Source organism: Protopterus annectens, chromosome 10.part0, assembly GCF_019279795.1.
Source record: "Protopterus annectens isolate FY-2018-M chromosome 10.part0, PAN1.0, whole genome shotgun sequence".
Taxonomy (NCBI): Eukaryota; Metazoa; Chordata; order Ceratodontiformes; family Protopteridae; genus Protopterus; species Protopterus annectens.
In genome coordinates, this window is record NC_056744.1 from 856,876,963 (window position 1) to 856,903,467 (window position 26,505).

Below are 26,505 nucleotides of genomic sequence, written 5' to 3' on the forward strand. Positions count from 1 at the left end.
GTAGAGAGTACTATTGTGATTACAGGGTCGGCCTCAAGTAGCTCTGAGCCGACTGCTGAGATTATTTCATGGAGCCAGTCTATGGATCCTCTACCGGTCTCACCTATATTGAGGTCTCTGATACTGCAGAGATCCCGCTCTTCTACTCTGTCTTCCAGGTCTTCTAGGAGTTTATTGGAAGAAGATGTGGTGAGGGTAGTGCTGAGACTGTTGAAGTCATCTGCTTTACCTAAATTGTTGTTGGCTCTGACCCAGTTGATTCCGGATCCACTTGAGTCCGTTAAGCCCCCTTTGATCATTCCTCCTCCGAGCCGGAGTGTTTGCTACCACTGATGGAATCTTTGGCTCCAGTCCCCCTGTGGCTGTTTTAGAGCCTTGTTCTGCTCCGACACTCTTGGTGCTGTCCGTGGTGGCTAGGAGCCGAAGCTCCCTGGTCGGCCCCGACAGGAATGCCTGGAACCTAACCTCTTCGGTTCCAAGTCTTCCTCTCGGCCCATCAGTGAGGGTGAGCTCGGATCCTATGTCATTCTCGGAGCCAATGGCTCTGGATCCAACTGCATCCTTGGTCTTCTCGGAGCCGGGGAGGTCTTCAGAGCCAGAGAGGTCGGCATTCGAGATGATGAGGAGTGTGCTGTCCCGATCTTCAGATCCTACCAGGGGTATTGACACTCTTCTCCCTAAGGCACCTACTTCTGTCTAAGCTCCTACTCTCTCTATGGACAGCAGAGACCCTCAGCCTCAGGAGCCACTGGCCAGTGGCCCCCACTCTTCTGAGACCTCCCTGGAATATGCTTCCAAGGAGCCCCCATGGAAGAGGACATGTAAGAGGAAGCATGTAGACTCCCAGGATGAGTCTCTGACCTCTGACATTGACCTCGAGGAGTCAGAAGGGTCCCCCAAGTTGTCCTCTGATGATGTCTCCTTCATAGGCATCCTGGAAATCCTTAAACAGAGGTGTGGCTGGCCCACTATCACCCCTTCTGATGAGGAGTCAGTGTACCTGAAGGCTTTCGGGTCTCAACCTTCAGCCTCTTGGGTGTCTCCACCTTTCAACGAACTGATGGAGCTTGTTAGTCGAAAGGTGTAGTATAGTATACTCCTGATGCCATAGAGCCAGTCCCCAGGAGGCCAAATAAGTTTCTTTCTGCACCCCCAGAAAAAGATTTTTTGTCTAAAGGTGTTCCTGTAGATGCCATGGTGGTGGTGGTGGCCACTAAGAAGGAGCTAGCTGAGACGTCTTCTTCTGTCCATCCGCTGACTAAGGAGTCTTGAATGATGGACAGATATGGGAAGCGTATCTTCTCTTCAGCGGCATTTACTCTTAGGTCTCTGAACTACCTTACTCACTTCATGAGGCTTCAGAGAGAACTCCTTAAAGAATTAGGAGATTCTCTGCAAGGTACATGTACTGAGGGAGTCCCTGACAAGGTGTCTGCCCAGTTGTCCACCTTGAACTCTATTGTCAACTCATCCATGCGTCTCATTTCGTATGCAGCCGATGGAGCGAGTAGAGCAGCGGGTTCAGGAATTTCCCTAAGGCATCATTCCTGGATGCATTTGTGTAACTTTGCGGAACCATTCAAGTCTACCTTTACCAACGCCCTCTTCAACGGTTCCTCATTGTTTGGACCCAAGGTAAAGGACACTCTCACCTGGTGCGAGCAAGAAGGAAAAACACTCTCTGCTGTGGAAGTACATTTTACTGTTCCCCTAGACCATATCCTAAGGGGCAGAAGGGTGGTAAAATGTGGTTCAAGAAGTCCCAGAGGTTTTTCCAGGATGCACAGAGTGACTCCTCCTTCAGAGGCAGAGGAGGAGGAGGAAATGGTAGATGTCGCCCTAGAGGCAGGGGCGGTCCACAGAACCAGGGAGGTCGTGATTCCTTTTGGGGCCAGCCTTACCAGCACTCCTGATGTGGGGCCCGACTGTTCTTCTCTGGGGCAGGTCAGGGTCATGTTTCTTTGTATCCAGAAGCCTGGCTGGGTATCACTCAAGACAAGTGGGTACAAAGAATTATTACCAGAGGTTATGTTGTACCCTTTTCTCTTCCACCTTTTGTTCCACCCAATCATAGGGATCAGGCAACTGTGGAGGTCAACAATTTGCTGTCAAAAAGAGTCATCCAAACTGTCTCAGCAGACCAAATAGGATCTGGAACTTATTCCATATTCTTTTTAGTGCCAAAATGTACAGGGGACTGGAGGCCCATTTTGGACTTCAGCAGATTGAATGAATCAGTAAAGAAGGACAAGTTCCGGATGGTGACACTGCAGTCTATCCTCCTATTGTTAGGGAAAGACAATTGGATGTGCTCAATAGATCTCCAAGACGCCTACTACCACATAAAAATGGACAGGGCATCGATGAGTCATCTACACTTCCAGCTGGGAGCCAGTCATTACCAGTTTCGTGCTCTGCCCTTTGGTCTCACCACAGCCCCTAGGGTGCTCACCAAGTGTATGGCGGTAGTGACAGCTCATCTGAGACGTCAAGGATTCTAGGTGTTTCCGTATCTGGACGACTGGCTCTTGACAACCCCCACCAGGCATCTACTCCTTCAGACCAGGGACGCTACCATTCAGCTTTGTGCCCAGCTGGGAATGTCTATAAATTGGGAAACATCTGCCTTATTGCCCTCTCAATCTGTGATTTTTATAGGCCCAGAGATAGACACAGTAGACATGTTGGCTCATCTTCCTGTAGAAAGGGCACAGAATCTGGTACTTCAAATTCAGCATATTCTCCCCTTATGAAAGGTCAAAGCCAAGACTATTCTGCAGCTTCTAGGGACCATGGCTTCCACCATATTATTAGTGCCACTAGCCAGACTACACATGAGGATTCTTCAGTGTCTCCTGTCATCCCAATGGTCCTTTCAACATCTACCATTATCTCACCACATTCTGCTGACAGACTCTTGCAAGAAGGACCTCCTTTGATGGACTCTACCCAATCAGTTAACCACGGACACTTCATTTGTTCCTCACCAACCCATTGCCACTGTGACCACAGATGCCTCACAGATGGGGGGGACATTATCTAGACAGGACTGTCCAAGGCACATGGCAAGATCACAAGGCTCACCTGCATATCAACGTTCTTGAGATGAGGTCGGTGCTCATGGCATTGCAAGCACTTCACGACCTTCTGCCTCTGGGGACTATTGCAATACAATCAGGCAACATGTTGGTAGTATGGTATATCAACAAACAGGGCAGAACCAGATCTTACCCACTCTGTCGAGAGGCCATGTGAGTATGGAAATGGGCGATATCTTCCCAGTGTTTTCTGGTGGCAACGTACATTCCAGGGACAACCAACGTGATAGCCAACAAGCTCAGCCGGGCAATCCTGATGCCTCACGAGTGATCTCTAAAACAGGAAACAGTGAAACAGATTTTCCGCAGATGGGGACAGCCTTGCTGCGACCTCTTTGCCAGCCCAATCAATGCCAAATGTAGCAGCTACTTCTCCCTCATCCCCCCTCCGGGGGAGTCACCGAGAGATGCACTTGTTCACGATTGGCCCCTCGGTCTCCTGTATGATTTTCCTCCCTTTCCTGCCATTCCCAAGGTTATTCAGAAAGCAAAACAGCTGGGAAGCAAACTCATCCTCATTGCTCCTTACTGGCCTCATCAGGTTTGGTTCCCCTTCCTCCGACCTCTTCTCCTAGACGATCTTTGGATTCTGGACCCAGTACCAGACCTGATGTTAAGTTGTCTATCTCGCCTTCATTCTTGCTGGATGGGTTCGGAGCCGACCTCGGCTCCGACTCGGCCACTCTAAAAGCTCGAGAGTTGGTTCCACCGGCTCGAGGCTCCCCTTATATCCCACAATGCTAGGCGAGAGTTACCTCAGATCTCGTTTGCCGCTACAGCTTCGAGGTTGGTTGTTCTACCGGTTCCTGGTGAGTTTTAGCTTTTTCTATTAAAAGTTACTCTTTTTACCCCTTTTTTAGTTTAATTATTCTCAAATTAGTGTAGTTCATTGAACTTTATCCCCACCTAATTTTTCCTTCTTGTTTAAAAGAACTTTTAGTTCTTCCCTTGGGCCTTAGGCCTTCCCTTCCCTAGGGAGTGTTTGTGTAGTTTACTACTGTTTATTGTACTTTATTTTTTAGTATTTTTACTAAAGTTGTTATTCTGACAGGGTATAACTGGTGTGTTTGAGTGTGTGTTTGTGTTCACCAGTTAGGCTATGTCAAAAGAAGCAAAGGTCTCGATTCAAGAAGTGTGATGCGTGCTGTCAGAAAATGTCTCTGACAGACGCCACACTTCTTGTGTCTATTGTCTGGGGTTTGCACCTGCAGGACTCCTGTGCTGTTTGCCATGGCTTCAGCCCCAGGGTCCTGCAGGAAAGAAAAAAAGCTTATTCTGAGAGGCTTGTTGAAGCCTGAGGATTCCTGTCTGTCTCAACAGGGAAGCCCTCCAAGGCATCGAGGTCTCGGCTCCGGCTTCTGAGCCGAGACCTCAGGTTGTTCAACCTTGCCTTTATCGGCCCGGCTGGAGCCGATAAGACTCAGTCCACAGTTTCTGTGGCTTCCTCGGCTCCGCCGGAGCCGAGGTTATCGAGGTACCGTGTCGGCTCCGACAAGATCTTCGGAGCCGACAACCAGAGAGAGGTCTAGGTCACCTTCTCTTGGCTCCGCTCATTCGGCTCCAGGATTTCCCCTGCTGTCTGAACGCAGGCAAAGGTCTCATTCCTCTAGGCCATCGAGGCTGTCCGATCATGACCTTCAGAGGGTGGTGAGTCGACTACTCAAGTCCGAGGCACTAGCCCAGATGCTTCAGAGCCCGACTCATCAGTCGGTGCCTGCCCCGTCCATCAACTCTTCCTCCTTCGACTCTCTTGAGTTCGGAGCCGGGTCGTGTCGGAACCGAGACTGTGGTCACCTCGGAGCCGAGACAATTGTCTTCGGCCGGCGCCGTTTTCTTCCATGGAGGAATCTCGCACCGACTTCCCTCGTCGGCTCCGAGGGGGTGAGTGGCATCGACCCTTGTCCCACCCTCTCCTCTCGGTGCTCGGCGCTGGTGAGTTCGGCTCCGACATCGGCCTCGAGCCATCACTGTCGGTGCCGAGGGGTCCTAGCTCCTCGGAGCGGGACCTCTGGCTCTGCCTGACAGGGGTGCTTTCGAGGTCATGCGGAGTGTGTTAGAGCCTGGCTCTACTCCACAGTCGGCTCCGTCAGCCCCTCCTCTATGCTGCCTCAGGGTAAGTCGACTCACTCCCTCATCCCGGACCGCAGAGAGCCAACTCCTCAGGAGCTCCCTTTGGGATTTCATCCTCTTCGAGGCCTCTCCTGATTTGGCAGAAGAGCCCTCGGAAGAGGAAGTGCAAGAGGAAGCACATTGACTCACCTGAGTCTATCACGCCGGACACAGATCTGGATGATTCTGAGGGTTCCCCGCTCCCCTTCTGAAGATGTCTCATTTGCAGACATTCTGGAGATCCTTAAACAGAGGGGAAATTGGCCAGCCCTCAACCCTTCGGAGGACGAATCTGTGTATCTTGAGGCGCTTGGCTCTCGTCCTTCCACCTCCTGGGTGTCCCCTTCACCCCTCATGCAGGTGGTTGCTAAAAGGCATGGACGGCTCCTGATGCAGTGGACCCCACTCCCAGGAGACCCTCCAAATTCATCACAGCTCCATCAGACAAGGAATTTTTATCAAAAGGAGTCTCTGTGGATGCTATGGTGGTAGCTGCCGCCACAAAGAAGGAACTGGCCGATCCTTCAGTGCCTGTCCATCCACCTAACAAGGAATCTAGGTCCATGGATAGGTACGGAAGCGGATGTTCTCCTCAGCGACATTTACTATGCTCGCTGAATTACCTGTGCCATTTCACCTGCCTTCAAAGGGACTTGATCAAAGAAGCGAGTGAAATGCTGAAGGACCCTACAGCTGCGGGTTTCAAGAGAAAATGAACACACAGCTGGCTATCCTTAATTCTATTTCCAACTCCTCCATGCGCCTCCTCTTATGCGGCCGATGGAGCGAGCAGAGCCAGAGGAACAGGGGTAGCCTTACGTAGGCACGCCTGGATGCGCTATGCAATTTATGGAACCTTTCAAGACATCTTTCACGAACTCCCTTTGATGGATCATCTCTTTGGTCCACAAGTGAAAGAAACCCTGACTAGGTGCGAGACTGATGGCAAGACCCTTTCTGCCGCCGGAGTCCGTTTTCTACTCCTTCTAGGCCTTACCCCAAAGGCCAGAAGGGGGAAAGATGTGGTTCCAAACAATCTCAAGGGACTTCGCCTGACGACAGAGTCGGTTCCCGCCAGAGGCAGAGGGGAACAACAATGGTAGACGCCGCCCTAGAGGCAGAGGGGTCCGCAGAACCAGGGCAATCGAGAAACGCCCTCCGATAAGCCCTTTCAGCATCCCTGAGGTGTTGCCCGACTGCCCATCTTCGGTGGCAATCGGGGGAGGGTTGTCACTGTACCCAGAAGCCTGGCTATCCTTGACACAAGACAAATGGGTACAGTCCATCATTTCGAAGGTTATTCTATTCCCTTTCTTCGCTTTCCAAATCAGTCAAAAATCCCTTCCAGATGTTCCACCCGCTCAAAGGGATATAGCAGCTTTGGAAATTTCAAAACTGCTTGCAAAAGAGCTATTCAGCCAGTGCCAGCAGACCAACTAGGATCCGGAATCTACTCAAGGTTCTTTTTAGTTCCAAAGAAAACAGGGACTGGAGACCAATTTTGGATCTCAGTATCTTGAACAGATCGGTCAAGAAAACAAGATTTCGGATGGTCACGCTGCAATCCATTCTTCCCTATTGGGAAAAGGAAACTGGATGTGCTCTATAGACCTTCAGGACGCACTATCACATAAAATGAACAGACGCTCCAGAAGACTCCTCCGCTTCAGGCTGGGAACCAGTCATTTTCAATTCAGGGCCCTGCCCTTTGGTCTCACCACTGCCCCCGGTGTTTACCAAATGCATGGCAGTGGTAGCTTCTCACCTGAGACGACAAGGATTCCAGGTGTTTCCATATTTGGACGACTGGCTCTTCACAGCTCCCACCAAGCATCTCCTTCTGATGGCCAGAGATTACACTTTTCGCCTGTCAAAACTGGGTATCTCAATAAATTGCGAAAAGTCTGTTTTGTCGCCTTGTCGTACTATTACCTACATAGGCGCAAATTTAGATACTGTAAACATGTCTGCAACACTAACGAACCAAAGGATATCAGACATTCAAAAATTGGTATCACTACTTCTCAATAACAACAGAGCCAAAGCCAGGTTAGTTCTAAAGGTGTTGGGAATCATGGCAGCGCCATACCCCTCCTTCCATTGGCCAGATACCACATGCGGATCCTTCAGTGGATGCTCTTTTCTCAATGGTCATACCAGGAACTTCCAATGTCTCACACCATTATGATCACGCAAGCGTGCAAAAAGCATCTCATGTGGTGGATGTCTTCCCCCCAGCTCCTGTTGGGGTGACCATTTGTTCCACCTCCTCCGGTTGCTACTCTGACAACGGATGCCTCCCTGATCGGGTGGGGGCATTATCAGGGCAGGACAGTCCAGGGCACATGGCAACCAAACGAATGCCACTTGCACATAAATGTTCTGGAGATGAGAGCAGTGCTTTTAGCGTTGCAAGCCCTTCAAGACTCTCTTCCCTTGGGAACGATTGCAATCCAGACAGACAATATGTCTGTAGTGTGGTACATCAACAAACAAGGCGGAACCAGATCATACCCCCTGTGTCGAGAAGCACTCAGACTGTGGCAATGGGCGATTTCTTCTCAGCATTTTCTGATAGCAACGCACATCCCCGGGAAGTCCAATCACATTACGGACAAGTTGAGCAGAGCTATTCTCATGCCTCACGAGTGGTCTCTGAAAGACTCTGTAGTGAGAGAGATTTTTCTCAAGTGGGGTCAGCCTTGCTGCGATCTTTTGCTTCTCCCCAAAACAGCAAGTCCAGAGAATACTTCACTCTAGTCCCTTTACCAAGCAAACCCAGCAAGGACGCTTAGTCCAAGTTTGGCCCCGGGACTTCTGTATGCATTTCCTCCTTTCCCACTGATCTCTCAAGTAATACAGAAAGCTATCGCTCAGAAGGCCTCATTGATCCTCATTGCTCCTTACTGGCCTCGACAAGTGTGGTTCCCCTTTCTGCATCGATTTCTTTTGGAGCGACCGTGGAATCTGGACCTAGTTCCAGATCTTTTGATCCATCAGTCGGGTCAGTTTCATCGCCCTCCCCTCTCTGAACCTCACTGCTTGGTTCCACCACTTCCAACCGTAGCCAGGCTTCCTCAATTATCTCACTCTGTTAGAGATATTTTGATAGCTTCCCATAAATCTTCCACTCGAAAGATTTATTTGAGTAAGTGGAAACGCTTCTCATATTGGGCACAAGGAAAGGACATAGATCCTTTCACCGCTTCCATCCAACTAGTCCTTGATTTTCTTGCTGAACTCTTCCATGCAGGTTCATCTCCATCTACTCTTAAGGTTCAATTGGCAGCTATTTCTAATTTCCATGTGGGTATTTCTGAATCTGCCCTAATGTCCCACAAACTCTGCAAAGCCTTTTTGAAAGGAGTTTTTCTTCTCAGACCTCCTGTAAGAAATCCTCCTTCTCCTTGGGACCTAAATTTAGTTCTTGCTTCTTTGATTCTTTCCCCTCTCAACCTGCAGCTTCATGTTCCTTAAAGTTATTATCATGGAAAACTCACTTTCTGGTGGCTATTACATCAGCTAGAAGAATTTCAGAATTTCAAGCACTCAGTTGTCGTTCTCCTTACCTTGTGTTCCATAAGGACAGAGTTTCCTTAACTAACCCGTCCTTTTTGCCTAAGGTGGTTTCAACATCAAATCTAAACCAATGCATTGACCTCCTGTCTTTTTCCGGAGTATTCAAATAGGTCTGAACAAAATTACACTGTCTGAATGTTCATCGTCAATTAAGGTACTACTTGGACAGGACGTAAACAATTCAGAAAATCTGATCAGCTGTTTGTCTCCTATGGAATGCAGAAAGGACTTCCAGTTTCAAAGGTATCTTTATCCAGATGGCTAACATCTCTGATTACCCTTGTTTATGAGATTAGACACCAAAACTGCCTAATAAGCCTAAAGCCCATTCCACCAGAGCTTTGGCTACTTCTCTAGCCTTCCAAGACAGACTGCCTATTGACACCATTTGTGCAGCGGCTACTTGGGCTACTCCTCACACTTTTATTTCCCATTATAAGTTGGATTTAGCTTCTAGGCATAGAGCTAATTTTGGTTCCACTGTTCTCAGGAGTCTGTTCCGTTAGGCCACCCGGGACAAGGTGCTAGGGACGGTCCCATCCAGCAAGAATGAAGGCAGATAGACAACTTAACATATAGAAGTTATGTTCTTACCATAACGTTCCATGTTAGTTGTCTTCTTCTCGCCTTCTTCTTGCGTCCCACCCTCCTTCCCCCTGGCCTGGACAGACCTAGAGGAGTTGTGATCGTGACCTCTCTTTCTACCACCTCTTTCTTAGCTATATGCTATTATGCATATTTCTTGTTTCAGGATGTAGGTCACCCTTCTTCTTCCTGTTGTTAGAGGTGGATTCTGTTTTTTACAGTTATACTGTTTCTGTTATAAGCTGGGGTTAGCTTACAAACGAGATCTGAGGTAACTCTCGCCTAGCATTGTGGGATATAAGGGGAGCCTCGAGCCGGTGGAACCAACTCTCGAGCTTTTAGAGTGGCAGTGGAGCCGAGGTCGGCTCCGAACCCATCCAGCAAGAAGAAGGCGAGAAGAAGACAACTAACATGGAACGTTATGGTAAGAACATAACTTCTATTTGACTCACATGTCAGGTTCGCTTCACCCCTCCTTACACACCCTCAATTTGACAGCATGGCTGCTCCAGTTCCATCCCTAGTCAGGCTTCACGACTTCTCACCCTCTGTGACTCATATCCTTACGTCTTCTCATAAATCTTCCACTAGGAGACTATATTCGAGTAAATGGAGAAGATTCTCTATCTGGGCAGAGAAAATGAATGTTGACCTTTACACTCTCTCCATTCCAGTGGTTTTGGAATTCCTGTCTGAGCTTTTTCACCAGGGATCTGCAATTGCCACTATCAGAGTTCAATTGGCAGCAATTTAAAATTTTCATCTAGGCTTTCAAGATTCTAATCTTATGTCGCATTGGTTGTGGAAAACTTTCCTTAAAGGTGCCACTTTGTTAAGACCTCCCTTTCAAGAACCTGTTGCCTCATGGGATTTAAATGTTGTGTTATCCAAATTAACTCCCCTGCTCTTTGAGACTTCTCATTCATCCTCTTTGAAATTCCTGTCTTGGAAGACTTTGTTTCTGGTGGCTATCATGTCAGCCAGACGGGCGTCAGAGTTACAAGCATTGTCTGTGAAACCCCCTTACCTGATTTTTCACACAGACAGGGTATCCTTTGTACTAATCCCTCCTTTGTCCCCAAGGTCTGTTCCCATGCCACCTTGAATCAATCCATAGAACTTTCGGTGTTCTTTCCAAATCATTCCAACTCAGCTGAAAACAGGTTTCATCAGCTGGGTGTCCATAGACAATTACATTTTTATTTGCACTGGACTAAGGAAATCAGGAAATCAGATCAATTATTTATTTCCTTCTCCGAATCCAGGTCAGGATTACGAGTTTCCAACATAACACTCTCAAATTGGATTTCTAGCTGTATAGCTTACGTTTACAGCTCTAAGGGTAGACCTTTACCCTTTAAAATCAAGGCTCACTCTACCAGATCTCAGTCTACCTCTGCAGCCTTTCAAGCCAGGGTCCCACTTAATAATATTTGTGCAGCAGCAACTTGGGCTACCCCTCACACTTTTATTACTCATTACAAATTGGATTTAACCTCCAGGGGTAGAGCATCATTTGGTTCCATGGTACTCAGGAGTATTTTTCCTTGAGCCACCCAAGAATAAGGTGCTAGGGACGCTGTCCCATATGTAAGAATGAAGGTGAGATAGGATTACAGAACATAAATAATTTATGTACTCACCATAACATTCCATGTTTGTAGTCCATCTCCCCCTTCATTCTTATGAACCCACCCTCTTACCCACATCCTGGAAGTACCCGGAGACAAAAAAATATTATTATCTTTTTTTATGGAGACCTTTTAGTATTGGCTTCTTTGTATATTTGTTATTATCTCTCCTAGTTAGCAGCAAACAAGATCTGGGGATTGTACTGGTGCACCATGGGATACCTACCTAGCCACGAGCCAACTAGAAGACTTCCAGCTTATAAATAGGCCGAGTTGGAGCTGAGGATCTGCTCCGATCCCATATGTAAGAATGAATGGTAAGATGATCTACAAACATGGAACGTTATGGTGAGTGCATAACTTCTTTTTACCAGCTTGTATGACAGTTGACTTTAGTCAAATACACTTTAATCTTGCAAAGCTACAATTACAACAGTAAACAGCAAGGCCAGTCAACTCATTTTATTCACACATACCCCCATTACCTAACTAAAGTAGCTGCTTTTTACCCTGTCAGGGTTAAAGTAGAAATAACAGTAACATTTGGGTTGCATACTTGCATTACTTTCATTTTGTTGACAGAAACATTAGTCACAGCTTGTGTGTGCCAGCCAAATACACATTTCATTTTATTTATTTTACTTTTGTTTACCCGGGTTTCTGCAACTGGCTTTAGTCGGGGAAAAAAAACATTTCATCATAAATCCAGGGAGAAGAGCTCCAGCATATTAAAAACATTTTTAACAAACATTCAGTATATACATGAACAGATATGAAATAACATAAATTAAGAATTAACGTACAGACAGAAAAGTATTACAGTTTTGCAAAGCTGGAACTACAACAGTAAACAGCAGGGCCAGTTGTTTCTTTCACACATAGCTCGAGTCTCCACTACCTATCCCACCCACAGTATCTGATTTGATCTTGCAATATTAAAAACAAAAACAACAACAAAAAGATGACACTGTCATCAGGGTAAGTATTCTTTTTTTTTACATAAAGAATACTCAGAGTTCAGAGCTTGTGGTCGATCATACTTCACTCAAATGCACATTACTCTTGCAAAGCAAGCCAGAACTGCAGTCATTCCAATCACACTAGGCATTGCCCCCATCCCAAATGCCTACCCAGATAATCTGCTTTGAGCCTACAAAGTTTAAACTAATGAAAATAAAAGACCACAGTTACATTACTGTACTTATTTCACATCACATAGCTAGGAACATGCATGTGATCTTACTTCAGTTCAGCTATACACGCTTTACTCATGCAAGAGTAGAATTTGTTTCAACAACAAAACACTGACAAATCATTCTAATGTATCTTGACTAACCCTGCAAAAAGATATTAAGTTGAAAAAAAACATGTCATCCACAAACAGCCCCCCAGAACACACTGCATAGCTAGTGTCTCTTTGACACCTGCCAGGATATTATATTTAAAAAAAAAAGCAAGAAAGAAAGTCAGCAAAAGCCCCCAAAATCCACTGATCACTAGCATCTGGTTGACCATGCCAGTGTACTATGTTAAAAAAAGAAAATCATCAGCAGTCCCCAAAACACATTGCCTTCCTATATCTGGTTAACCCTGCCAGAATATATTAAAAAAAAAGCATACCTCTCAATTGTACAGATTTTTTGCCTCATATTTTAGGTCTGTTTCTCATAAAATTGTGGTTTTCTGGCAAACCACTGGCAAATCATTAAATATTAAAGTCAGAAAATAATATCAGACATTTGAGTTTCAGATTTCATAACCTTCAGAATATTTATGTTAATGCAAGATCTGTTATTATATCAACATTTTAAGTTTGCAAAAGCAATATTTAAAAATTGTCCTTACTTTTGGGCCTTTGTCCCTCCATTACTTATGGCTTTGTCCAGATTTCTTGCTCTAAGAGGTTGAGAGGTATGCAAGAAAGTCATCAGCAGTCCCAAAAACACACACAGACCACAGGAATATGGTTGACCCTGCCAGTGTGTTAAAAAAAGAAAATGAACAGTCCCCAAAACACATTGCCTCCCTAGTATCTGGTTAACCCTGTCAGGTTATAAAACATATAAAAAAAGTCATCAATGGCCCTTAAACGCACACATAGTATCTGGTTGACCCTGCCAGGAAAAAAATAAAGTATCTGGATGGCCTTGCCAGGAAAAAAAAAGTACTTATCTTGAACACTAATACGACGGTCGACAACTGTAACTGTTTCTCTACTCTCTCGCTCTCTCCCTAGCAACTAAAGGGCGGTAAGAGAATGGGAGAGTAACAGGACTAATCAGCAGTCATGTCACATATACAAATTACATGACAGACTGCTTTTTTCGCTGTCCCGTCAGGTTCCTGTTTCTTGAGGGTCAAACCGCAATGACTTCTGGGCATCTGCATAGATGCCTTCAGTCTTCTCAATCCGGACTGTTTTTAAAACAGTCCAGAGAGAAAAAAGATATATATATTTTTTATTATTATTATTATTGAAGTGGAACTTTAGCGCACATGCTCACTGCCCTGAGTTCTGTGTAAAAACGCATTACTTTACTTTACAGTTTACACAGTAGTAGTAGTTTGAACTGCTACTACTGTATAAATTAAATTGTTTGCTTTTCTTTTTTTGTGTGTGTGTGTGTGTGTGTGTGTGTGTGTGTGTGTGTGTGTGTGTGTGTGTCTGTGTGTGTGTTGATGTTAGTTCACAGTGTCCATATCCAGTTGGGCAACTGGAACGATCACTGGAGTGAACTTTCTGTTACCCAGGCACTCATCAAGATTTCTCTTGAAGAGGACCAGTGAGGTGCTCTGCTTGACATGAATAGGAAGCTTATTCCAGAGTATGGGCATTCTTTGGGAGATGAACCTGTCCGTCCAGTATGTTCTGTTAATTGTGGTAATGAGGTTGTGATCGCTGGAGTGTGTGACGTGAGGGGATTGCAATTTCTTTAGGTGCAGCATTTCAAGTAGGGCTGGATCAGACATGGCTTTATAAGTCAAGCAGAGATCACCTCTAAGTAGACAATAAGAGACTGATAACAACTGAAGTTTCTTGAGTCTGTCCATGTAGGAATTGTTTAATGCCTAGGATCCTTTTTGTGAGGTACTTTTGTGGCCTCTCCAGCAACTTAAGTGTCTGGTCAGGTACATGCCAAATTGGGCGTTATATTTGATGATTGATCTAATGAGGGATGAATAGAGAGGGGTGATGACCTCTTTCAACATTACAAAGAATGATGCTCAAATTGCAAAAGTACAGATTCAAAATGGTCTTCTCAAAAGGCAAACTACTTTAATTTGGGTGATACCTTATCCAGATCATCCAGAAATACAATGGAACAGCTTGTGACACAGAGAATTTTGACTTTGGCGTGATGGCAGTATGTAATTTCTCTACCATTAGACTTGATGAGCTGAGAGATCATACAATGACTGATCCAATTTTGCAAAAGCTCAACTACTACATTAATGTTGGATGGCCGTCAAAGCAATCTAGTGTAGCACCTGAAGTGCAAACCTATTTTCTTTACAGAGATGAGATGTTGATGGAAGATGGCATTGTTTTCAAAGGTCCTAAAATTGTTGTTCCTGTTCCTTACAACATGAATATATACATATTTTGTATTGTGGTCACCCAGGTTCTGCATCTACTAAGAGAAGGGTGAGAGAACTAGTATTTTGGCCTTCATTAGTGAAAGGAATTGATAAAGTATTTTCTTCTTGTTCAGTATGTAATAGTACTAAACCGCATTTGCAAACAGAACCACTTCAGCTAAGTCAATTTCCTGAACTACCTTGGTCAACATTATACCACTGATATCTTTGAGTGGAACAATCAACACTACTTAGTATTAGTAGACTCTTATTTGAACTGGTTTGAGATTGATCTGCTACTTAATCTAACACCCATTACTAAGTTGAAACGTCATTTCTTAGTCTATGGTAGTCCACACAAAGTTATTTCTGATAATGGTACTCAATTTACTAGTCAGTTATTTCAGAAATTTGCAAGAGAATTTGACTTTGTACATATTACTAGCAGTCCTGAATATCCACAGTCAAATGGACTAGCTGAACGTGCAGTGCAGAATGCCAAGCAATTACTTGAAAGGTCAAAACATGAAAATACTGATGTCTTTTTGAATTTACTTAATCTCAGAAACATACCCCGTGACAATATACTTGGCTCACCTGCTCAAAGACTTATATCCAGGCAAACCAGAATAACGCTACATATTAATTCTTGTTTATTGAGGCCTAAAGCCAAGAACAACAGAACCATTAAAGTCCAATTATTCAAGAAGCATTCTATCCAGAAGTCCAGTTATGATAAATCAAGCAGATTTCTTCGTTCATTGAAAGAAGGAGAGACACTGAGGATACAAACAGTGAAAGGTTTTGACTGGATTGGTCAAATTACAAGTACATGTACTGATCCTACTTTGTAGAATCTGAGGGTGTGGAGTACAGGAAAAATCGCAGACATCTTCCTGTACCAGAATCGATATTGCAGCATTGTTCCTGTGATATAGACTCTAGACCTCAGAGCAAGTCAGACATTGTTTCCATCCCAGAACATGTCTCAACCTCAACTTCCATTTCTGAGGATGTTCCAGATATTCCCAAGGTTGAACATTCTATAGAGACAGTTCCAGTTGCTAAATGTAATTCTCAGTTTTATGTCACACGATTTGGTCGTATTTCCAGGCCCAGTGTGAAATACACAGGAACATGGACATTACTGTATATATGTACCTAGTTCTGTATAATTTCATGACAAAGAACTGTGTATTATCTGCATGCCAAATAGATTTATAGCATTGCATGATCTTTTTCTCAAAGAGAAATAGTGTAGATCAGAGTGTATGTGCTGTATCTTTAAGAAGCATATCAAGAACTGAACGTGCACATATAAATAGCAGGCACGTGCTATACCCAGTGTCATTTTGAGAGTGCAGCCAGAGAGTGAGCATGTATAATTGCAATAGCTAGTTTGTATATAAGTTAAGATGTTAAGTTGTCAATCTCGCCTTCATTCTTGCTGGATGGGTTCGGAGCCGATCCTCGGCTCCGACTCGGCACCTGCTAAGCTCGAGAGTCACTTTTACCAGCTCGAGGCAGCCCCATATCCCATGATGCAAGGCGGTAATTACCCAGATCTCGTTTGCCGCTTCGCTAATGAGGTCATCCTTTTTACCAGCTCCTGGTAAGTGATATTTTTCTTGCTATTTGTCAGGTTTTAGGTCTCAAAACTCTAAATTTTAGTCTTTATATCCATTCAGTGTACTTTATTCACTTAGCTCCATACCCATTTCCCCTTAGTTCACTTAGTTTCAGTATTTCGGGCCTTAGGCCTTTCCCACCCTCACAGTTCCTGTCAGGATTTCCCTCAGGTGTGTGTGTGTTGTGTAACTGTTATAATAATAACTAATTTATTAGTTATTAATAATTTTTTACTTGTTAGTGTCTTTGTTTGGGCTGATTGGTGTGTGTGAGTGTTTTAGGACTGAGACCATGTCCAAAGATACTAGGGTCTCAGGTTTCAAGAAGTGTGACTCGTGCTGTCAGAAGATGTCTCTGACAGACGGTCACACTTCTTGTATTTATTGCCTGGGACCCCTACACCTGCAGGACTCCTGTGCTATATGTCATTCTTTCAGCCAGAGAGTCCTGCAGGAACGTAGAAATAAGTTGATCCTCAGGGGTCTTCTTAAACCAGAGAGCTCCCCGGCTAAGGTCGGCTCCGGGAAGCCCTCCAAGCCTCCCAAGACCCAGGCTTCGGTGTCCAAGTCTGTGGTCTTGGTTCCGACTCCGCCGGAGTCGACATCGGCTCCGCGATCCTTCCTTGTTGGAAGCTTCTGTGCCGGCGCCAGTCGGCTCCGATACCCTGGCTTCGGCACCTGTGTCGGCTCCATCTGGAGCCGACACCCTAGCGTCGAAGCATGTCTCGGCTCCGGCTGGAGCCGAGATATCTTTGTCTCCTCTCGGAGCCGACAAGTTGTCAGCTCTGCCTGGAGCCGAACGTTCCTCGGCTCCGATGGCTCCATCCAAGAAGAGGTCTAGATCTCCTTCTTTGGAATCTATACACTCGGCTCCAGCCTCTCCCTTGCTTTCGGAGCGGAGCAATCGGAGCCGATCATCGAGGTCTTCCAGGCTCTCAGACCACGACTTAGAGAGAGTGGTGAGTAGGCTATTAAAATCACAGGCACTAGCCCAGATGCTCCATAGCCCATCTCATCAGACGTCAGCTATTCTACACCCCCCTGAGATTCCTCCTTCGACTCTCCTACAGAGTTCAGAGCCGGAGGTTATTGGTACCGTGACTGTTGCTGCTTCGGAGCCGATTCCTCACCTTTCGGCTCCGTCGTCCTCGACTCCTATTTCCTCCTTGAGACCTTCCTTGGAGGGATCCGGGCATCGGGCTTCCCTGGTCGGTTCCGAGGGGGCGAGTGGCATCGGACCCTTGTCCGACCCCGTTCTCCCTCTCGGAGCTTCGGCCTTGGTGAGCTCGGCCCCGACATCTGCTTCGGAGCCTTCTCTTTCGGTGGGACCAGGGATCCCGCTCTCTTTGGAGTGGGACCTCTCGGCCCTCCCTGGGAGAGGAGCCTTCGAGGTGATGAGGAGTGTACTAGCCCCGGAGCATAGTCAGCAGTCGGTTCCTTTAGCTCCTCCCTCCATGGTGCCTGTAGATGCCTCTTCACGCTCTCTTGCTCCCGGACCCAGAGATCCATCGCCCCAGGTCTCCCCATTGGGAAGAACTTCCTCTTCCGAGGTTTCTCCTGATCCTTCAGGTGAACCCCCGCGTAAGAGGACCTGCAAGAGGAAGCACTTAGACTCCCCTGAGTCTACTACATCAGATACCGATTTAGATGAGTCGGAGGGGTCCCCAAGATCTCCCTCTGAGGATGTCTCCTTTTCGGACATCCTTGAACTCCTGAAACAGAAGGGGAACTGGCCCTCCATTAATCCCTCCGAGGATGAATCTGTATACCTGGAGGCTTTTGGATCTCGACCCTCCACCTCCTGGGTGTCTCCGCCTTTCGACCCCCTTATGGAAGTCATAGCTCGAAAGGCGTGGGCTTCTCCTGATTCGGTGGAACCAGTCCCCAGGAGGCCTTCAGAGTTTATCACGGCCCCCGCTGAAAAGCAGTTTCTTACTAAGGGTGTCCCGGTTGATGCCATGGTGGTGGCGGCCGTCACCAAGAAGGAACTTGCAGATTCTTCCGTGCCAGTCCATCCTCCTAACAAGGAGTCTAGGACCATGGACAGGTATGGCAAGCGGATGTTTTCCTCAGCGACCTTTGCTATGCGTTCGCTGAATTATTTGTGTCACTTCACCAGACTTCAGAGAGACATCCTCAAAGAGCTAGGTGAAGTAGTACAGGATCCGTCAGCAGCAGGGGCTCAAGAAAAGATTGCCTCTCAGCTGGGAATCCTAAATTCTATAACCAACTCCTCCATGTGGCTCATTTCTTATGCAGCCGATGGGGCGAGTAGAGCTGCAGGCACAGGAGTGGCCCTCAGGCGTCAGTCCTGGATGCGGCTCTGTAATTTTGCAGACCCCTTTAAGGCATCCTGCACAAACTCTCCCTTTGATGGGACAACGTTGTTTGGCCCTCAGGTGAAGGACACTTTGACCAGGTGTGAGCAGGATGGCAAGACTCTTTCTGCCGTAGGAGTCCATTTCTCCACTCCTTCTAGACCTTACCCCAAAGGTCAGAAGGGAGGGAAAATGTGGTTCAGGAAATCACAAGGAGTCACGCCTGATGCACGTGGTCAGTTTACCCCCAGAGGCAGAGGGGGTAATAATAACAGACGCCGCCCTAAGGGCAGAGGGGGTCCGCAGAACCAGGGCTCCAGAGAGCCTCTCTCTGACAAGCCCTTCCAGCATCCCTGAGGTGTTGCCCGACTGCCCACCCTTGGAGGCAGTCGGGGGAAGATTGTCACTGTACCCAGAAGCCTGGCTTTCCCACTCTCAAGACAAATGGGTACAGTCGATCATATCCGAGGGTTACAAGATTCCTTTCGAGGAAAGCCCCTTCCCTCAAAAAGGTTCCCTTCCAGACGTACCACCCAGTCTAAGGGAAATTGCAAGATTAGAGGTGTCAAAACTTCTAAAGAAAAGGGCCATCCAGCCAGTACCCAAAGATCATTTAGAGTCCGGAATCTACTCAAGGTTCTTTTTGGTCCCCAAAAAGACGGGAGACTGGAGACCAATATTAGACCTCAGCAGGCTCAACAAGTCTGTCAAAAAGACAAGATTTCGGATGGTCACACTTCAATCGATTTTGCCCTTTCTGGGCAAAGACAACTGGATGTGCTCCATAGACCTTCAGGATGTGTACTATCATATAAAGATTCACAGACGCTCCAGAAGTTTTCTCCGCTTTCGGCTGGGGACCAGTCATTTTCAATTCAGAGCCCTGCCCTTTGGCCTCACTACAGCCCCCAGAGTGTTCACCAAATGCATGGCAGTGGTCACGGCTCACCTGAGATGCAAGGATTCCAGGTTTTTCCGTATCTCGATGACTGGCTCCTCTCAGCCACCACCAGGCATCAACTTCTCCAAGCCAGCGATTACACTCTATGTCTCTGCGGTCACTTAGGAATCTCAGTCAACTTCAAAAAGTCTTCCTTGTCGTCCTGCCAATCTATTACCCTTATAGGTGCAAATCTAGACACTACTTGGATGTCAGCAAACCTAACAAGTCAGAGAATCCTAGATATCCAAAACCACATTCGGATCATCCTATCCAGCAAAAGGGTACAAGCCAGGTTGGTCCTGAAAGTGTTGGGCCTCATGGCAGCTGCCATCACACTTCTTCCTCTGGCCCGCTTTTACATGCTTCTCCTACAGTGGATGTTGTTCACCCAATGGTCCTTCCAGCAGCTTCCCATGCGTCACAAGATTCTGGTGACACAAACCTGCAAGAACCATCTATCCTGGTGGATTTCCTCTCCTCTAGTTCATCAGGGCAGACCATTTGTTCCCCCGGCCCCGGTAGCCGCGGTCACTTCGGATGCCTCCCTGATCGGGTGGGGGGGCATTATCAGGGCAGGATGGTTCATGGCATGTGGCAACCGTTCGAATACCACCTGCACATAAATGTTCTAGAGATGAGAGCAGTGCTTTTAACGTTGCAAGCCCTCAATGACTTTCTTCCTTTAGGGACTATTGCAGTTCACACGGACAACATGTCGGTCGTGTGGTACATCAACAAGCAGGGCGGAACCAAGTCCTATCCCTTATGTCGAGAAGCTCTCCGACTTTGGCAATGGGCGATCTCCTCTCATCAGTTTCTGGTAGCAACGCATATCCCCAGGAAAACCAACATAATAGCGGATAGATTGAGGAGAGCTATTCTCATGCCTCACGAGTGGTCTCTCAAGCAATCCATTGTGGAGGAGATTTTTCAGAAGTGGGGCCGCCCATGCTGCGATCTTTTTGCTACACCCCAAAACAGCAAATGCCCAGACTTCTTCTCTCTCTTCCCACTTCCGGGCCATCCCCCCAGAGATGCTCTTACCCAAGATTGGCCCCGGGGACTCCTTTATGCCTTTCCTCCCTTTCCTTTGATACCACAAGTACTCCAGAAAGCTACCGTCTCGAGAGCCAAAATGATTCTCATTGCCCCTTACTGGCCTCGACAAATTTGGTTCCCGTTCCTTCATCGCCATCTTTTGGTGCAGCCTTGGCATCTGGACCCAGTTCCAGATCTTCTGACCCACCAGTCGGGTCAACTGCACCGGTCCGTTCCTTCCCTCAACCTCACAGCTTGGTTGCTCCACTTCCTTCCTTAGCCAGGCTTCCTATGATCTCTAACCCCATTAGAGATATCATAGTAGCTTCTCTTAAGTCCTCTACCAGGAGAATTTACACTAGCAAGTGGAAACGCTTCTCCTTTTGGGCAAAATCTAAGAACACAGACCCCTTTACTGCCCCTATTCAGTCGGTCTTGGATTTCCTAGCGGAAATTTTTCACTCAGGTTCTTCGTCTTCCACAGTCAAAGTTCAGTTGGCTGCAATCTCGAATTTCCATGTCGAGTTTGCAGACCACAACATTATGTCCCACAAACTTTGTAAAGCTTTTCTCAAAGGAGTGTTCCTTCTTAAACCCCCTGTTAGAGATCCTCCACCACAGTGGGACCTAAATTTAGTGCTGACATCCTTGATACTTCCCCCTTTCGAACCGGCTGCTTCATGTTCATTAAAGTTTCTTTCTTGGAAGACTCTTTTTCTAGCCGCTATTACCTCGGCTAGAAGAATGTCTGAACTTCATGCCCTCTGTGTTCGTCCCCCTTATTTGGTCTTCCACAAAGACAGAGTATCCTTGAGAACCAATCCATCCTTTTTGCCCAAGGTTGCTTCTGAGACAAATTTAAACCAATCCATTGATCTCCCTGTATTTTTTCCAAATTATTCTAACAGGGTGGAACAAAAATTGCATTACCTAAATGTTCATCGCCAACTCAGATATTACTTGGACAGAACAAAGCAATTTAGGAAGTCCGATCAGCTCTTCCTTTCTTATGCTGAAAATAAAAAAGGTCTCCCTGTTTCTAAAGTGACCTTATCCAGATGGCTATCTTCCACCATTTCTGACATTTATCAGCTTAGGGGCAAACAGCTGAATTCAAAACCTAAAGCTCATTCAACAAGAGGTCTAGCCACTTCTACAGCTTTTCAGGCTAGACTACCCTTAGATACTATTTGTTCAGCGGCCACTTGGGCCACTCCTCATACCTTCGTTTCTCATTACAAATTGGATTTGGCCTCCAGGGACAGGGCAAGCTTTGGTTCCACTGTTCTCAAGAGTCTGTTCCATTGAGCCACCCAGGGTAGAGGTGCTAGGGACGCGGTCCCATCCAGCAAGAATGAAGGCGAGATTGACAACTTAACATTTAGAAGTTATGTACCTACCATAACGTTCCATGTTAGTTGTCTTCTCTGCCTTCTTGCTTCCCTCCCTCCTGTCCCCCTAGCCTGGACAGACCTTGATCTCCCCTTTTTCTCTGGAAGATTCTTCTTCCTTGGACACCAGATAGTTCTTGTCCTTGATTACCTGGTATCCCTTACAGCCTTTTTAGGTTAGTTGTTTCTCTTTCCTTAGTGGAAAGTTTTTATAGGCAGTTTTTCCTCTAGATACCAAACGAGATCTGGGTAATTACCGCCTTGCATCATGGGATATGGGGCTGCCTCGAGCTGGTAAAAGTGACTCTCGAGCTTAGCAAGTGCCGAGTCGGAGCCGAGGATCGGCTCTGAACCCATCCAGCAAGAAAGAAGGCGAGAGAAGACAACTAACATGGAACGTTATGGTAGGTACATAACTTCTAATTAAAGTCAGTAAACTTCTGTCATGATGTGTTTGTATATAATAAAGCTGCTTGAACAGAACCCACAAAGACTCTTCTGTTGTAGCCAATGTAGGAGAATGACAATACTCTTTTAAGGAGGTTTGCCTGGCTGCATTCTCAGAACCTCCAATAAGATGTCCAAAATAAACATATGAATTCTTATTTGTATATACATTTCATTTTTTTATACTGTCTGCTGCAGAGCTTATCAAAAATATGATGAAAGAGATAAGGTGATTCAGGGAATTTCTCAGATCTTTCAGCTGTCCTCTAAATTTTCTGAGGGATTTTCTGATCCCTTGTCCAAAAAAAAAAAAAAAACAAAATAAACAGCCTCAGCAAAATGCTGGCAAACAGGTGTTTAAAAAGAAATGGCAGACTACCTATATAAGGAACCTTGTTTTCCTCTCGCATCCTTGTAGTCCCTTATGTCTTCCTGAAAGTCTGAATCTCCATGTCTGTCTTTGCAACAGACTGCTTCAAACAAATGGATTAAAAATGTGATCCATATCAGATGCAGATGACAGTGGGAGGGAATTCCTACTTTTCGGGGGTTTCTATCTCATCTGCCAGAGTAAATCCTTCTCTTCGCTCCTGTTCTACATTGTATGCTATCACAGGGGATAATATAAGAAATTCCTCCTTCCTATTTGGTGCAAGGGTTTTATTCAAGCATATTTTTAGTGCCAAAGAAGGAGAATTCCTATAGACCAGTTCTAGGTCTTTCTTTCAAGAATCAGTTTAGGATAGTGTCCAAGTTCAAAATGCTCTCACTTCACTACCTGTTACCTGTTATTCCTCATTTGAGTTTTTTAGGAACCTTAGATGCAAAAGATGCCTATCATCTCATTCCATTCATCCATATGCCATTGGTTTCTTAATGTTTTGTGTATCTGGATCACATCATCAGTTCTCTGTCTGACCCTTTGGGCTATCCACTACTCTTAGAGTTTTCACAAAGTGTCTAGCTCCTGTCTTCACCCATTGCAGGCTTCAGGATATCCACATGGGTATCCACATTTTTTCATATTTAGACAGCTTGCTTAATCTTTGCAGAATCTTTTTTTTTCCCAAGTGGCAGGAATCTCTCATTTGCGCAAGAGATATCCTACGTAGGCTGGATTCCAAGAGAGCATTCAAAGGTATTTTTGACTTCATGACACAGGAGTGTGTTTCTGAGATGCCTGATAGACATCTGTCACAACAAGGGAATATGTCAGGATTCTGGGTCTCATGGCTTTGATGATTATCAGAATATCTCTTGCAAGACTCCACATGAGAAAGATACAGTGGTATCTGAAGTCTTCCTAGTCTCAGCATCAATACTCATAGACTCATTATCTTTTCAAATTCTAGTCCTAGGATTTGTGAAAAGGCAAATCACTTGGTGGAGACAGCAAATATCACTGAATCCAGGTCTACCATTCTCCACTCTTGCTTCAAAGTGGTTAGTCACTACAGATGCCTCAGATTTTGCTTTGCGATAAGTGTCAAGGAGAATAAAAATTCAAGGTCTCTGTGACAAGAAAGACAGACAAAAGCCCATAAACCTAAAAGAGCTGCTACCTCTGATAAAAGCTGTTAACTCTTTGAATCATGTGTGGTACTCAGGACCTCTTCAAGTAATTACAGACAATATCACAGTTATGTGGTACAGAAAAAAAGCAAGGGGGAACAAGATCTTACCATTTTTCAGACTAGCCATCTTAGCATTGGATCTAGCTTTATAGCACAATCTCTCTCCAGGCATTTTACATTATGTCAGAGCAAAATTGTGTGGCAGATAATCTGAACTGGACAAAGGCAAATTCTCAAGAATGGAAACTGGATCAGGGTGTCTTCCAAGATTTGACCCATCTGTGGGGAATTCCTCAGGTAGACTTTTTTATTTTCTCTCAACAATCAACTGGCTGAATTCTCTTCTAGGACTCCTTGCAAGAAGGTGTGGAAAACAATTACCTTTTCGCTTCTTTTTTTTAAGCCTATATTAAATTATCACTTAAGACATAGGCAAATATATGTTAATATGAAAAATGCATATTCATTTTTTTTCCATTTACATATTTCTTTCTTTATAACTATCATCAGTCCAACATTACAGAAAATTTCTCAATTCCTGCCTTCCCTTAAACTTCACTTTTTGCCCTGAACATTATTGTGCATGTATCGTTCCCACAATTTCCAATTAGTTCTATGCAATTTGCTCCTTCACATTTCTAAAGATCCATCTTCCAGTTCTTTTTCTCTTTTATAATATTCAATACTTCAAATACAGCTGGTTTATACTTTGGCTTCCATTTTCTGCTGATTGTTTTTTTTGGCAGCCACTTAAATTAAACTTAACAAGACGTTACTTTCTCTAGGCAATTCAGATTCTCTGCCCCATCTCAAAAGATTCATGTCCTTAGTCACAGCCATTTACTCACCCAATATTTCTGACAGAGTACTCTCTGAATTTTTTAAAATCTGCCAGCTCTTTAAACTCCCAAAACATATGTTCCCAATTACGTGCTTTGTCTCCACAACTGCAGCATTTGCTATTTACTTGAGGAAAATAATATGAAGTCTGCTTGAGGTATAAAAACACCTATGCAAGCACCTCCAAGCAAAACTACTAAACCTTCTGGACTTTGTTGCATACTTGGGGCCATGCATATGTCCTTCAGTTATTCCCTTGTAAATTGCTTTTCCAGTCTGTCTTCCCAATCTTTTCTAACCTTCTCTGATCAATTCTTAGTTTTCATGTAGTGTTTTAAAAGACCAACTAATTATCCTTTTTTGAAACAACAGCTTCTGTTCTAGATTCAGCTAAAACCTACCAGAAATGATAAATAAAACTCCTTGCTGATAGTTGATTGTTTCTCCTGAGATTTTCTTAAGCTCCATAATAGCAGTTTTGGTATTATATTAATACATGCTATTTCAGTCTTCCTTCCTTGCCAGTAGCTCCTAGCTACCACAGATATACCATTATTGTCTTCTATTCCTTCTTCTATCACTATTGGAGCCCCTGTAGAAATCAGTGTTATTACTTCCCTTTTCCTTTGTCCCTGTTATTCTGTTGAATATCCAGCCTGAAATCCTTTCTTTGTAAAATGCACAAGCTCCTTTCTTTTTAAATATGTCTTCTGCAGCATTACCATTTGTACTTTGAATTTCTTAATATAATGTAATACTGTTTTGTTTTTGTCTATTCCTGTAAGGCCATTTACATGCCAAGATAATATGGATATCAGAGCCATTATAATAAAAAGCTATTATTACCACCTATTATACATGATGTTTTTTTTTAATGTGTATTTTTAACATTTGTATTTCATGCACACGCTAATGTTTGACAGACTAATCTTTTACAGAGTTGTTTATTCTAATCTCCATTTAAACATATGTCATGTTTTCAAGACTTTTGGAAAACCCTCAAACAAAAAAAAAATACATTTTCAAAATACCCCATGCCCTATTAACCCAGAGTGGACACACAAAAGTATATACATCCTCAAAAATAATTGTATTTATTTATTGACATTTAATTACTGGTAAAGTCAAACTGGGTAGAAGCCCAATTTCAGTAGATGCCCAGGAAGAAAAGCTCCAAATTATTACAAAACATTTTAAGAACAATAACATTACAAAGACATGCATTTGGAGCATTTCTCCCCGGGCCTCCGCTGAAAATTGGCTTCATTCCAAGTCAGACTTTCCTGGTTAACAAATAATAAATAAAATAAAATAAATAAATAAATAAACAATAATTTTACAGTCTTTAAAAATAAAACAAAACATCTGTAGTTTAAATAATTATAGCAAATTAGACATATAAAAACTTTGGTCAAGAATCAATACAAGGTATGTCATTTAATATTTAGAGAACTTTTAGACAGTTTGTAGAGAAATCAAAGGTAAGTAAGTCTAATAAAAACAAGAATTGCAATATGAAGTAAGGGAAAACAGACTTATGGTATATTTAAAGAGAAAGTCAGGGAAGAGAATTAGATGGCAGTAAGGAAGTAAGTGAAGAAGGGACAGCAATGAGGTATAATAAATGAAAATGTATGTGTTCACATTTAGGGATATAGTTTATCCTGGTTTTGAGTAAGAAGACAGACAGATTTTAACTAGGAAGTCTTTCAGAGTGGTTTTGAAATATGGGATGGAGGGTAAAT

General features: G+C 44.7%; 1 protein-coding gene across 1 annotated transcript in view; it reads left to right on the plus strand.

Annotated features, from left to right (window-relative positions):
• Positions 1-26,505, plus strand: part of LOC122814215 (probable ATP-dependent DNA helicase HFM1) — an 880,891-nt gene that overhangs the window by 502,860 nt on the left and 351,526 nt on the right. The gene's annotated exons all lie outside the window — the stretch shown is intronic.